Source organism: Hevea brasiliensis, chromosome 11, assembly GCF_030052815.1.
Source record: "Hevea brasiliensis isolate MT/VB/25A 57/8 chromosome 11, ASM3005281v1, whole genome shotgun sequence".
Lineage (NCBI taxonomy): Eukaryota > Viridiplantae > Streptophyta > Magnoliopsida > Malpighiales > Euphorbiaceae > Hevea > Hevea brasiliensis.
Window position 1 is genome coordinate 93,926,351 of NC_079503.1, and position 13,629 is coordinate 93,939,979.

Sequence of the window (13,629 nt, forward strand, 5' to 3'; positions counted from 1 at the left end):
ACTGCATATCCAAATTGTCCTTCAGGACAATTCGATAAAAGCTCACCCTCCAGTGAGCATATCACCGAACGGTCATCTATGGCTAGATGAAATTATATTTACTTTAAGTTTTTAACATAATGTTAATATGTATGTTATATTATATACACATATGAATATTTATCTAAAAAAATTTTAACAGCATTCCAACTATTCCAGAATGTGCAAAAGCCTCTTAATTAGGCTAATTTTACAAAACTTAAATGGAAAAAAAAAAAAAAACACTCTAATACTTCCACTTTACACCACCCAAACTACAACATTATTCAAACAAACCCAATCACTTCAAATAAAGCTACTAATATTAATAGGAGTGGTAAAGCCACTATTGCAATAGGAACGCTTATCAATAATAGTTATGCATATAATGATATCATGAATTAACTAATACAAGATTTCACAAAACTCCCAAAACATAAATAATAAACCAAACTTAAAGTGCCCTTTAGATGAAAACCATATCTTCTCCACCATGATTGGCTCCAATGTTGCAGCTAGCATCAAATAGGGATTCATCACCTATATCCCTGGTACAACCCTAACAATGAAATCAATTTGAACCTCGGATCAGGGATAGATCATCTCACGATCTAATATTCATGATATAGCAAAATTTACACAAATTAAAGATGATAAAAAAAGTTTATATTAAATTTTTATTGTGCATATAATAAAAAGGTGATAAATGAGTCATATTCAGGTTATTTCAGTGAATGATTGATTTGAATTAAAAAAAAAAAAGTAAGTTACAAGAAAACTAAGAGAGAGGGAGGTATTTTTTTATAAGAAATTAAGAGAGTAAAAACTCGAATCTAATATTTGTTAGAAGATCGAAGGATTTATTTTTTTTTTCTAAATAAGGATATGCGTTTTTTATGATAATTTAATACTCAGTATTTTCTTATTAATATGACAAAAGTGAAGAAATAAAAATTCTTTTAATTTCTTTAAAAACCACATTTGATTATTTAAATATTTAAAAATATATTTTTTATTTTTTTAAAAAATAAATCTATATAAAATCAAATCATTAATAAATATATAAATTTATAATTTATATTAAATAAAGAAATATATTAAATATTAAATTAACGAAAGTAAGAAGTATGACAGGATTGGCAAGAAAACCCCTAGGGTCAACCACAAGCAAAAGTATAGAGGGATATTTGCAAATGGGACATGGTCACCTTGCCTTTAATTGGGCAAGTCAGGGTGGCGGCTCATGGAAAAAAATTTACTAAATTTTTATATTAGACACTTGCTAACATAGAGAGAGAGAAAAACCATGAACCATAATTTTTTTTGTAAATGCATTATTAATTGTTCCATAGATTTATGCAACATGTACAAGTAGCAGGCTTGAGAAATTATGGTTGTATAAACTTATGCAATAATTATGTCAGCATTTATGTAAAGGAAAATTAATCACTGCAATTGCAAATAGCCTTATGATTTGCAAGTTCCTTCTCCTTTGCAGCAGCTAACCTCCTAAGTTTTACAGCTTGAGCAAATGTTGATGGCCTGTAACCAACATAAAAGTCAACCACACAGATTATAAACACATTTTCCTACAAAGTAATGTCTCATTTCAACAAATAGAAATAGTCAACTCCACATGCTCGTGGAACTTAACATACTTTTTTTATACTTTATTATACGCTCTCAAACATCTTGTAGCTTAACATGATAATTTATGTGTGAAATTCGAAGTTTTTGGCATTCAATGCAGACAGAAGCAAAAACTGCTTAGCATTAAAACAAAAAAGAAATGTTCATAACAAAAGCATTCACTGTGAAAAGGAGCTCGCCTCTTTCAAGAGCTGCTTTATTTCTGGACATAACTGAACTTCTGTAGCATTCTTAGATGAACTCTGAAAAGAAAGCACAGTATCCTTAGAAAAAGAATCTTAAAATAGAAAAAAGTTTCTCAGGGAAATAAAGTGCCTAAAGGCTAAAGTTAATCCAGAATTTTCTTCGAGGAGTGGCAACATGAAATATGTTATCAGGGAAATTACCAATCCAGTTATCAACTAATCTTAAGAGTCCAATTAGTTGAGCAATTAAATTTTGGTTAGTTTAATTTTGTCCTAATGATAGTCGAAGCATGTGACTAGTCAAGATTCTGATTAACATTATGGTTGAGATATTGAGATATTTTAAAAATATAAATTATAAAAATAAAAATATCTATCAGTAATTTATATTTTTAAAATTTAGTAATTCTATAAAAAATTTTAAATTCTATTTTGTAAAATAAATTTTGCAAATAAATTCTATAAAATAAATTTTCACTTCGTTGTCAATACGTCAATCAAGGGATACCCACCAAAAACTTCTCCCCATCTTCATCAAATAAAAAGGAACTATTAAATTTAATTAAAAATAAAGATTGAAATAAAATTAAAAATAAAGAATCCTGGCTAAGTTGAATGTATACTGTCAGCTGCTGCTTCTTATGGGAAAAATGTGCAAGGTAGGGAAAAATAAGAAGGAAATTGAAAAAAAAAATTTCATCAAGCAATTCATGTTCCCATGAATCAATTACTATCATAAACAAAATTCATACAGGTTATATTTTACATTTCCCCCACTCCCTGAACTACTAACTGAATAAACCAGTATCCTTAAGTTTGCTATAAGTTTGAAAAACTCGAGTAGGTTTCCCCTTCACTAGGAAAAGGACCATAATCCCGTATGAGAACAAAAAATTAATAAAAATATATGTTTCCACCTATTACCTGCTATAACAACATCAAGTAGCAAAGATAAACACATTTTACATTTTATTGTCGAGACTCCCAAAGAAAACTTAATTCAGCTATTATATACAAGTTCAAAATAAATATTTTTTTGATATTTGCAATACATGCACGTAACTTATGAAGAACAAGAAAGCATATAGACTCCTGGTCGATAAGCATAAGTTGGTGGAAGGCGAGCATATTTTTCCATCCTTGGTTGCTCGTCATATGGCTCCTCTATTAATTTAAGCAACCTCTTAACTTCCCCAAAATCACCTGGTTGGGCTGAGTCAATGGCCGTCTGGCATAAATAGTTTCGGAGAACATATTTAGGATTTATAGAATCCATTTGAACCTTCCTATGCTCATAAAAAGTTCCGGAGAACATTTTTAATTAAACTGATTCTGGTAGTTATGGTATACAATCTAAACTCCACAAACTCAAAAAGAAAAGTTGTTCAAAAAAAAAAGGAATAATAGCATAGTATGATTGGCCCATTGATAAAATAATGAGAATGTAAAACAATAGTACGATTGGCAAGAATCTGCTACTTGCTTTGTCTACACAAATGAGATCTGCCTTTTGCTATTATTCTGTACACTGAAGCAAAAATGAGACAACTCACCTGTGAGAAGCGAGCTAAGCAGCGAGCTTGAGGGCAGTCTACGAGACTGAGATGAGAGAGAGGTTGAGGGAGATAGGGCGATGGCAGATGAGAGAATGGGAATAGAGAGAGGCGGCTGAAGTAGAAGACTAAAATTGATAAGATGAGAGAATGAGATAAGGGTTACGTTTATTTGTGAGTAGGCAGAGGGTTTTTCAAAATTACATAGTTTTAAGGTAAAATAGATTAAAAAAAAGTTATTTTTGTAATAAAAAACTTTGTAAATAAAAAAAATAAAAACTTAGTAATATTAATCATGGTTGAGGGCTTTATGTTTATAATATAAAAAGCTTTCAAATTATTTTTTATATTAATATGGTTTAATTTATTAAAATTATTTAAAAAATTAATTCTAAATTTTGTGACGGATTAATTTATTTGTCACAAATTTGTTATGGAATAATGTATTCCGTCACTAATTTGTGATGGAATTAAGTTTTCTGTTACAAACTTTGTGATAGAATAATGTATTCTCTCACAATCTTTGTGATAGAAATACATTCCGTCACAAAGTTTTTGATGGCAACATTTTTCCATCACAAATTAGTGACAGAAATACATTTCGTCACAAAGTTTTTGAAAGCAATATTTTTTCCTCACATATTAGTGATGGAAAAATGTGACGAAAATACATTCCATCACAAAGTTTTTTATGGTAATATTTTTTTGTCACAAATTAGCGATGAAATATTATATTCCGTCACAAAATTTGTAACGGAAATATATTCCGTCACAAATTTTTTGACGGTAACATTCTTTTGTCACAAATTAGTGACGAATAAATTCGTTTGTCACAAATTTATGACTACTTAGAGACGGAATATTTCGTCCGTCAATAATTAAAATATTAAAAAAATAACTAAAAAATTTGTGATGGATATTCCATCATAAATTCATCCCAGTGATGTAATCTGTCAAAAATCCATCTCTAATTTGTGATGGAATATTTCTGTCACAAAAATCCATCACAAAATTCTATTTCTCTTGTAGTATAACTACCTTTTATCCTATAACTCTCTCTAAACACTCCCATCTCCAAATGAGTAGTTGGGTGGCTTTTTGGCTAAAAGATATAGGCAAAGGTAAACACTTTGAAACTTTACACCTCTTAGGAAGCTTTCATTCCACAAACCCATCCAAAGGTAAGCTAAATTACTCTTATAAGCAACTTTCTATAACTTAAAGGACTTGGCAAAAATTTATTTCATGAATGCATGGTTGCTAAAAATGAAAAATGCATTAACTAAATATAATAATTTATATGCAAATTTTCTATATGGTTGCTATATGAAGTATATATGTATGTATGTATGTATGTGTGTATGCATGTGTGTGCGTGCAAAATATTTACAATATGAATGTATGATGCATGTATTGTATGAAATGAAATGCACTTAGACTAAAATGATTAAAAAAAAAATTTAAGCAAAATTAAGTAAAAATCTTATATACACCCTCAAACTCAAAGTGGACATTGTCCTCAATATCAAAATAAATGCTAAAATGGGATGAAATATAAGAAGTTGGTGTATGAAAATGCAACAAATTAATAAATCACAAGTAAGGACTAAAATAAGCAATTGCATAAAATGGACATGAAATATTCCACTGTGTTTAAATGGAAATGAAGCTTACTTGTGATAGCAATGATGTATGAAATGTTGCATAAAGGGAGAAGAATTTACCTTGAATGAAGAATTGGCAATTTGGAAACAATTAAGGTTAAAAAGTCCCTCAACAATACTATTAAAGTGAATGGATTTCTTAGAAAAGAGTTGCTCCATAGGTTAGTACATGGGCTATGTAAAAACTATTGTGAATAGTAAATTCTGCAGAAATGTGCACTATGAATAATATTTTCTACACAATTAGCTAAGTAGTAGTAAAACTGCATAAGCTGTGCACCAGGCTGTGCAGTTTTCAACAGAATGAATAAAAAAAAAGCGTAAACAATGTTGCAAACTTAAAAATGCATTCCAAAATAGTTGTTGGTAAAACTCAATTAAAATGAAAAATATCAGTTGCATAAACTCCTTTAACATCAAAATTAGGACCAAACATGAATTAAATACACTGTTTTTGCAAAATGAAAGCACTAAATTCTATTATGAATAGTAATTTATGCACAAATATGCATGTGAACAGTAGCAAATACTGTTGTAACACCCCTCATCCGTTTACAGTGTAGCCGAGCAAGGCGTGCTGGAGCACCTATTCTGTGATTATCTCATTTTCTGAACTCAATTTGATTTAAGAAGTCTTTATGTGATATTCATAACATACTGGTTCTATTTTCATACTTTAATAAAATCAGTGTTTCAAAAATTGTAATAAAAATCCGACAAGGTGCCATTTGTATTTCGAATAATCTGTCCTTCTAAACTTGCTAAAAACAGTTCAATATGATAATCTCAATCTTCCAACTAATTTTTCAATCTCAAAATTTCATAGTTTCAAAATACAATCCATCATAATTTACATTCATCCAAACACTCTCCATAGGAGTTTAATATGTACAAATTATTACAAACTTGACAGTTTTATGATATACATACTACATAACAAAATGTCAAAATACAACTAATAGTCATTGCACAAGATCCTAAGTCCTACCATGTATGCAGTGTAGTGTAGATGACTTTGGACTCCTATCCAGATTTGATGTCTCACCCGATCGTAGGTCTGTTGAGCTCTCCAACTGTGTCTCCAATACCTACATGTAGCAAAAGCAACGCGCTAAGCAATTCTGCTTAGTGGTGCCAAATATAAAGAAATATATACTAAAATAAAATAAATGAATTGTTTATGAATTTATAACATCGATATTCTTTGCAGTTGCTGATTCTACTTTTATTTGCTAACCTTTCATTTTTTTGCTAATTTTGGTGGTGCTATATGTCGATAAACTGAATTTAGCTATTTGAATTTTATAATGCTTAAATTAACTGCCCGTGTAGCCTAAACACTGACCAGACTAGATAAACGGATATACTGGCACTGGGTACCTAGTACCTCGGGCCGTCACACCATCGGTCACAAAGTGTTTCCTGGTGTGCAAACAATAAGGCTAAAAAGCCATATAGTCAATCAGGTGATAAGCCAAGTATAATAACACAATCTATATAGCCGTAGGCTATTAAAATCAAAATGCGGCATAATAAGCCGTAAAAACACAGTATGGCATAAAGCCATTTATAGAACAGCTGTCATAATCCTATTGGTATGCCAACCTATCCAAACTAGTCAACTAGGCAAACTAAGGCACATTACAAATTAATTGTTTAATTCTTCATTTTTTTTTAGTTTACTAGTTATTATATAATTCACAAGTCAATGCAAATGTTGACCTTTCTAGATATCATGGATAAGTTGATTCTAGTATCAACATGTCACAATTTATAATTCAATATGCTGCCAATATAGTGCAATTTACCCTTTTCACAAGTTGGCATTCATTGCTAAATTACTTCAAGCTTCATTGTATGTAAATGTCACATTTTCAGTTTTAGTGTGCTAGATTGGTCTTGCTTAAAGTCCTATTTCTCTTGGTTTTTAGCTTCTAGTTAAAGAAGCAAAATTGTAGCTCTATGTCTTATTGAACTTTTGACATAAATTTCAGGTCATTTTGAGTTGTATAGACCAAGATATGGTCAATTTACTAAAGCTGGACAGATTGCATCTTTAGTGCAAAAATTAGTCAATTTTAGGTTAAATTCAGTTCTGGCAGTTTTGGTACTCGAACTTGGGCAAGCAATTTGACTTGGTTCTGGCTATTTCTGGGCTTTAGTGTCCTCATAAGAATTGTAGCTCTATGTCTAAGCTTTCCATGGTAAAAATTTCAGGTTATTTGGACCTGTTTTAAGTGAGTTATGGTCATCTTAGTGACTACTATTCATATGGTCAAAAATCTGGGCTTGCACTTATCAATTCCAGATTAGGTCATTTTTAAGGTCAATTTCTAGGCAGAATTTTGGCAATATTTCTTCATGAAAGTTAGTTTATATTGTGTCTAGTTTCACCTCCCATTGGCCTCATACCAATTGAGGTCACCAATTGTCACTTATGGTTTAATTTACCCACTGCCTTCACAACACACAATCTGCACATAAAGAACACTTCTAAATGACACTTCTCCTCCTCCCAAAACTACAAATATACATTCATAACACTTCTATACCATTCATCATATCTCAATCATGTCCATTTGGGCAGAATATACAAGTGCTCCATGTATATTATACAACCCTAATTTGCAAAGTTAATTTCAACATAATATATATATATGAAAACACTTGATTATTACATATACCTCACAACCATTACTTCACATACACTGCCTACAATTCATCTTCACCATAATTCATCAAGAAAATTCATGAAACCAAACACTAATTCATGAATTTAAAGGCTACCAAAAGTGGCAGTTTGCTAAGGTATACAAATTGCTTTCCAAACCCTTAAATTCAAGTACTCAATGTACATATACATGGAAACTAAATTACTGCAACTTTAAAATGACTAAATCAACATTATTTTCCATCCATTAGAGGTAAGAAAAACTCAAGCAACATAGGTTCTCATGGCTGCCAAAATTGAACAATACCATAACTCAATAAATTCTTTCATTCTCTTCACCATTCAACTCACCTCAACCTAAACATGAAGTTTACTAAAGCAAGGGAGGGGATTTGGACACTTACCTCTTGAGAGCTTTTTTAAAACTTCACCAAATCTTCTTTTTCTTGTTTCCAATATCTTCCTCAAGTTGAGTAGGCAAACTTTAATGAAGGAATTATGTGTGAAAGATGACTTGAAGTGGAGTGCATGGAGCTTGAAGTGAGCTACAGCAATGGAGTTTTCATGGAGGAATTCGGCTGGTTATTTGGGAGGATGAAGATGGACTGAAATTCTGTCCACTTTACTTTATTTAGGTCCCATAATTCATGATTAGTGGAGCACTAAGGTTTCTTTTATTGTTTAATTATTCAAAGTTTCATTATTTGCACATTTATCTCATTTCCTTCACTATTTATATAATGTATCACAATTTAACTTTTCATGACATTTTCAAAGTGTAATACCATTTATTTTTAATGGATATTGAGGTCAAAAGGCAACTCTAGGTGTCAAATGACCAAAATGCCTCGCTTCAGGATTTTTCGTTTTTCTTTATACTAATTTATTAATTTTTCTTTGATATTTATAGTGTCAATTATATTTCAATAAACCTTTAATTATGTCCCAAAATTTAATTCCGAGGGTTTCCCGCAGTCCTGGGGTCGACAATTGCTTTTGCCATAACTTCCCGTTGCGGTCACCCATTGCTACGATGCCTGCTTGTTTAACTTAGTTTCATTTTCTCTCTTTTATTTTTATTTAATTTTTCTTGTATTTTATTTTTATTTATTTCATCATTATATGTCTGTTCACTATCACCGAAGTATAGTTCCAGACATCCTGACTTGCCCGAACTGACACTAGGTCACCAAAGCAACAAAACATACAGAATACGAACAGGGAGGATGTTACAACTGTAGAATTGCTCTTTGAACTCTATTTTCTGCAGAATTTACCTTATGAACACTAAATTCTATAGAAATCTCAATTTCTACACTTAATACGCAATATTAAAACATTAAAAACTATCTCAAACGATGCCAACTCATTCTCATTCAAAGAATGCACATTCTAAAGCCCAAAATTTAACAAAATTGGTATTTTCAACAAGAAATATCCATCTCAAAAATCTGAATTCAAACCCAACACATTAAAATCAAAATATACACACCAACTCAATGCTCTATTCCACAAACAAATGAATCATTCACCTTTTCAATCCAAACACACTCTTTCACATTAAACATTAACATCAAGAAAATAAATTGGTTATATTACCTTAACCACTTATCAGAATGAAAAAGCAAGAGATGAACTCCTTTAAATGATGCCTTTCGCATAATTCAAGCTTTTGACTTGACAAAATATGCTGCATAATAAGCACAAATTAAATTTAGAGTCAAATCAATTATGCAACCTAATAAGCACATATTAAAAAAAAAAAATAGAAAACTCTCTCAATCTGCATTTTCTCATCTTCCATTTGACAAGCATCTGCACAAAGCAAAATTGGTCAATTATCAAAAATTAAATCTAGGGGTGATTCAAAACTAAGCAAAACAAAACAAATAAAATAAAATTAACCAAAACAAAACAAAACAAAAAGAACTATGGGCGCCTCTCAAAAGCGCTAAGTTAAGGTCATTAGTTTGACCCTTGTCATGTTTCATGGTGGCTGAAATTGGAACTTATCGTCTCTATTTTCAATAGGTGCTTCAATGAATCCATACTTCATTTTCTTTCCATCACATGAGAAGATTCCTGTTACTTTGTTTAAAAATCCAACCATTTCTTTCTTGACAACCTTTGGTGCATCTTTTTCTTTGGGAGATGGGTCCTTGACTTCACTTTTCTCCACTTGCTCAATTTGAAAAACTGGTGCCATTGGAAATGGTGGATTACTCTTCAAATGCTGTGCAAAGGCTGCATGGACAAGACAAGTTTCAAGAGAAGTCTTTGGATAACTCTTTCTAAAGTGCTCTTCCACTAACTCATCAACTATATCAATTTTCAAATAAGAGTCTACATCTTCATGTTGCTTCTTTTTGCTATTACCAATGTTGGAGACTAACTGATCCTCTCTAACTCTAAGAGTAAGCTTTTCACCTTTCACATCAATCAAAGCACTAGATGTAGCCAAGAAAGGCCTCCCCAAAATGATTGGCATATGAGAATCCTCTTCCATGTCCAAAATGACAAGGTCAACTAGAATGTAAAATTTTCCAACCTTAAGTGGGACATTCTCTAAGATCCCTTCTAGATACTTAATTGATCTGTCTGCTAGCTGAAGAGAAATGTGAGTTGGCTTAAGATCTCTCATGTTGAGCTTTTGATAAATAGAGAGGGGCATAAGGCTGACACTAGCCCTTAAATCACATAAAGCTTTTATAGAACATGATTCCCCAATGTGGCATGGAATTGAAAAACTCCCTAGATCCTTGAGCTTTGGAGGAAGTTTCCTTTGGAGGATAACACTGCATTCCTCAGTTAAGCCTACAGTATCATAATGTTCAAGCCTCCTCTTATTTAAGAGAATTTCTTTTAGAAACTTAGCATAAGAAGGCATTTGGGAAAGAGCATCAATAAAAGGCACATTTATATATAGCTTCTTTAAAACCTCCAAGAACTTCTTAAATTGCTTGTCAAGTTTGGCTTTTTGAAATCTCTATGGAAAGGGAAGCTGTGGCTTGTAAGGCTCTGGAGGTATGTATTTCTCTTCTTTCTCTTCAACCTTATTTTTACTTTTTCTTGGACCTTCTTCTTTTTCACTCTCTTGTTTTTCATCTCCCTCAACATCTTTCTCATTTTCTCTCTTCTCAACTTTTTCACTCTTCTCACTATGCACTATTTTACCACTCCTTAGTGTGATGGCATGACATTGGTCCCTTGGATTTTCTATTTGACTAGGAAGCTTCCCTATAGATTTGGAACCCAAAGAGCTTGCTTGATGTGCAATATGATTTTCTAGCATCCTATTGTGTGTTTGCATCTGTTCCAACCTCGTTTTTATCTCTCTCATCTCCTCATCATGCTTAATTTGAATGGTAAGAATTTATTGTAGCAAAGCTTCAGTTGTAAAACCTTGTTCTTATTGTTTTGGTAGAGGTGCAGGATTTGCATTTCTTTGCTAAAAACCAGGTGGTGGTTGCCTAGGCTGTTGGTGCTGATACCCTTATTATTGTGGTGAAAAGTTCTGAGTTGAAGCTTGATTTTACAGATTCCTCCATGAAAAATTGGAATGATTCCTCCAAGCTGGGTAATATGTTTGAGAATAAGGATTTCCTATATGTTTTTACCCATAATTCCTAGCATAAATAGCTTGCTCACCATAATCTGCTCCACAGCTGGTAGTTCCTTCTGCACAAGTAACTTATTGAGGATTTCTAAAGGATGGTGAAGTGATTAGCATGCTTAAATCTTCCATCTTCTTTGCTAAGACATTTGTAAGTGCATCAAATTTGGCATTGATCATATTAAATGGGTCAAGATCATACATTCCAGTAGTTTGCCTCCTTTGGGTTGGAGCTAGCTTTCTTGGACTACTCCAAAGGTTAGTGTTCTTTGTAATTTTCTCTAACAGCTCATAAGCTTCATCTTCCTGCTTCATAATGAACTCTTGTCCAATTTGAGCATTAATAATTCCTCTAATAGCAGGACATTTGTATAAAAATTCTAATTTATCATCCATTTTGGAATGGCATGATGTGGGCATTGCCTCTCTAATTCCTTCCATCTCATCCATGACTCATAAAGAGTCTCATCTTCTCTTGGCCTAAAAGCTATCATTTGATTCCTTAATTCTTGATTTTTTCTAGGTGAAAAATATTGTGCAAGAAATGCATTAATGAGCTATTCTTAATTTGTGATTGAATTGTGAGGTAGAGAATCAAGCCAATCCAATGCTCTATCTTTCAAAGAGAATGGAAATAATTTCAGCCTCATTGCATCATCAGATACTCCAGGTTGCTTTTGCATATCACAGATCATAGCAAACTTCTTAATGTGAGTGTGTGGGTTTTCAGAAGGATGACCTTCAAATTGAGAATTCTGAATCATTTTCAGTACTCCAAAATCCATCTTGTAGCTATTTGCATCAATCCTTAGTCTTGCAATGCTCTCTCAAGTCATCAAAATGAGGGAATGCATGATCCATCATACTTCCTCTAGGCACATTAGCATTAATAACTTCTTCCTCGCAAGCTTCATTCTCATTAATCTGATTATTTCCACCATTATCACCACCAATTCTAACTCTTTCCTTAGCCATTTCTGTCTCAATTTCAGTTGCTCTCAAAGCTTCTTTCCTTCTTCTAGTTTCTTTCTTGTTGGCTCTATAAAACTTCTTAATTTCTGGATTGTATAAAAGAGATGTGTCACTTGTGCTTTTAGCTCTTCTCATACAAGATCAAAAAGTACCTAAAAAGAACAAACAAACATAAAATGAAAAGATCATAAAGATAAAAACTATAAACAATTAAAAGAATCAAGAATTCAATCTTAAAAAAACTCTTGGGCAGCGATGCCAAAAACTTGATGTGGACCACAGCAAGTGCACTGATCGTTCAAGTAGTATAGAAAGAGATATCGTTCCCATGAAGAGTTATATTTTCAATTGAATTTTTAATGTAAAATGAACTATACTAAAATTGTAATTAAATCAAACAAATAAAAAAAATTGGGAATTTGAAATTTAATGTATGAAAATGCAAAATTAAATTTAAAAAATGACTAATTTAATAATTGGCTAAATGAAGAAATTGAGAATATCAATAATGAAAATTGATAAAAAGAGATTAAACTAAGCACTCAAAGGTAAAAATTCTAAACAACGATTGATAAAAGACAATTCCGGAGTTAAGGGTCCATATTCAAGTCAATTTGGGACTTTCCCTAGCTAGCCCAATCTACTAAATCTATGGATTTAAAGGAGACCAATTCTAAAATCCTTTAAAATCTCTTTCGAGTAAATCAAATAGTGTCTTGGTTAATTAAATCCTACTTTCGTGGAGTTTGTAATTAACCAAGGCCTATTAGGTTCTTTAATCAATCTATTAATCCTCTTAATCCTTAGTCTATTTATAGATCTAAGTTAATTAAGTCCAATTTCTTGATTATCTATCACATGATTTTCTCCTTTCGGTGCTTTAACCAAGGATTAAGAATATAACTTAATGGGGCCCTTCATTAAGTATGTAAATAAGCACATAAGAAATGGATTAAATCTCATAAATTTCATTAAATTGGAACTAACCCAGCTCAAATCCACAAAAATAACTCAAATATTACATCCCCAACTCCATAATCAAAGAAAACTACTCACAATCCATGTTTAATACAAGAAATTCTAAGTAAAAGAGGAAATAAATCATGAAAATAAACTAAAACTGAAGAAACCCAGTAAAAAAAATGTTGAAATTGTGAAGAAAAGAAGAAGTTTCCAAATCTAGTTCAGAAATGGAAGAATGTCAGCTACTGCTTTCTTTTCCTTCCTTTATGTGTCTTCTCCCCTTTTCTGCTCTCTCCCAAATGAGGTAAAAAGTATTTATTTATATTCTCTGACAAAAGCC

General features: G+C 31.8%; 1 long non-coding RNA gene and 1 other non-coding gene across 3 annotated transcripts; one reads left to right on the forward strand and one right to left on the reverse strand.

Moving 5' to 3' along the window:
* Positions 1-269: 269 nt before the first annotated feature.
* Positions 270-3,571, reverse strand: LOC110634059 (uncharacterized). 2 transcript variants are annotated; one of them, XR_002490933.2, is made up of 4 exons: positions 3,407-3,571; positions 1,831-1,910; positions 1,469-1,560; positions 270-577 (listed from the first exon to the last, which is right to left on the reverse strand). It is a non-coding gene; the product is annotated as an uncharacterized LOC110634059 (long non-coding RNA). The 2 variants fall into 2 exon arrangements; XR_009141470.1 differs by having other exon boundaries at positions 270-1,560.
* Positions 3,572-11,756: 8,185 nt separating this feature from the next.
* On the forward strand, positions 11,757-11,864 carry LOC131170987 (small nucleolar RNA R71). Its single transcript, XR_009141747.1, has one exon. It is a non-coding gene; the product is annotated as a small nucleolar RNA R71 (small nucleolar RNA).
* The last annotated feature ends 1,765 nt before the right edge of the window (positions 11,865-13,629 follow it).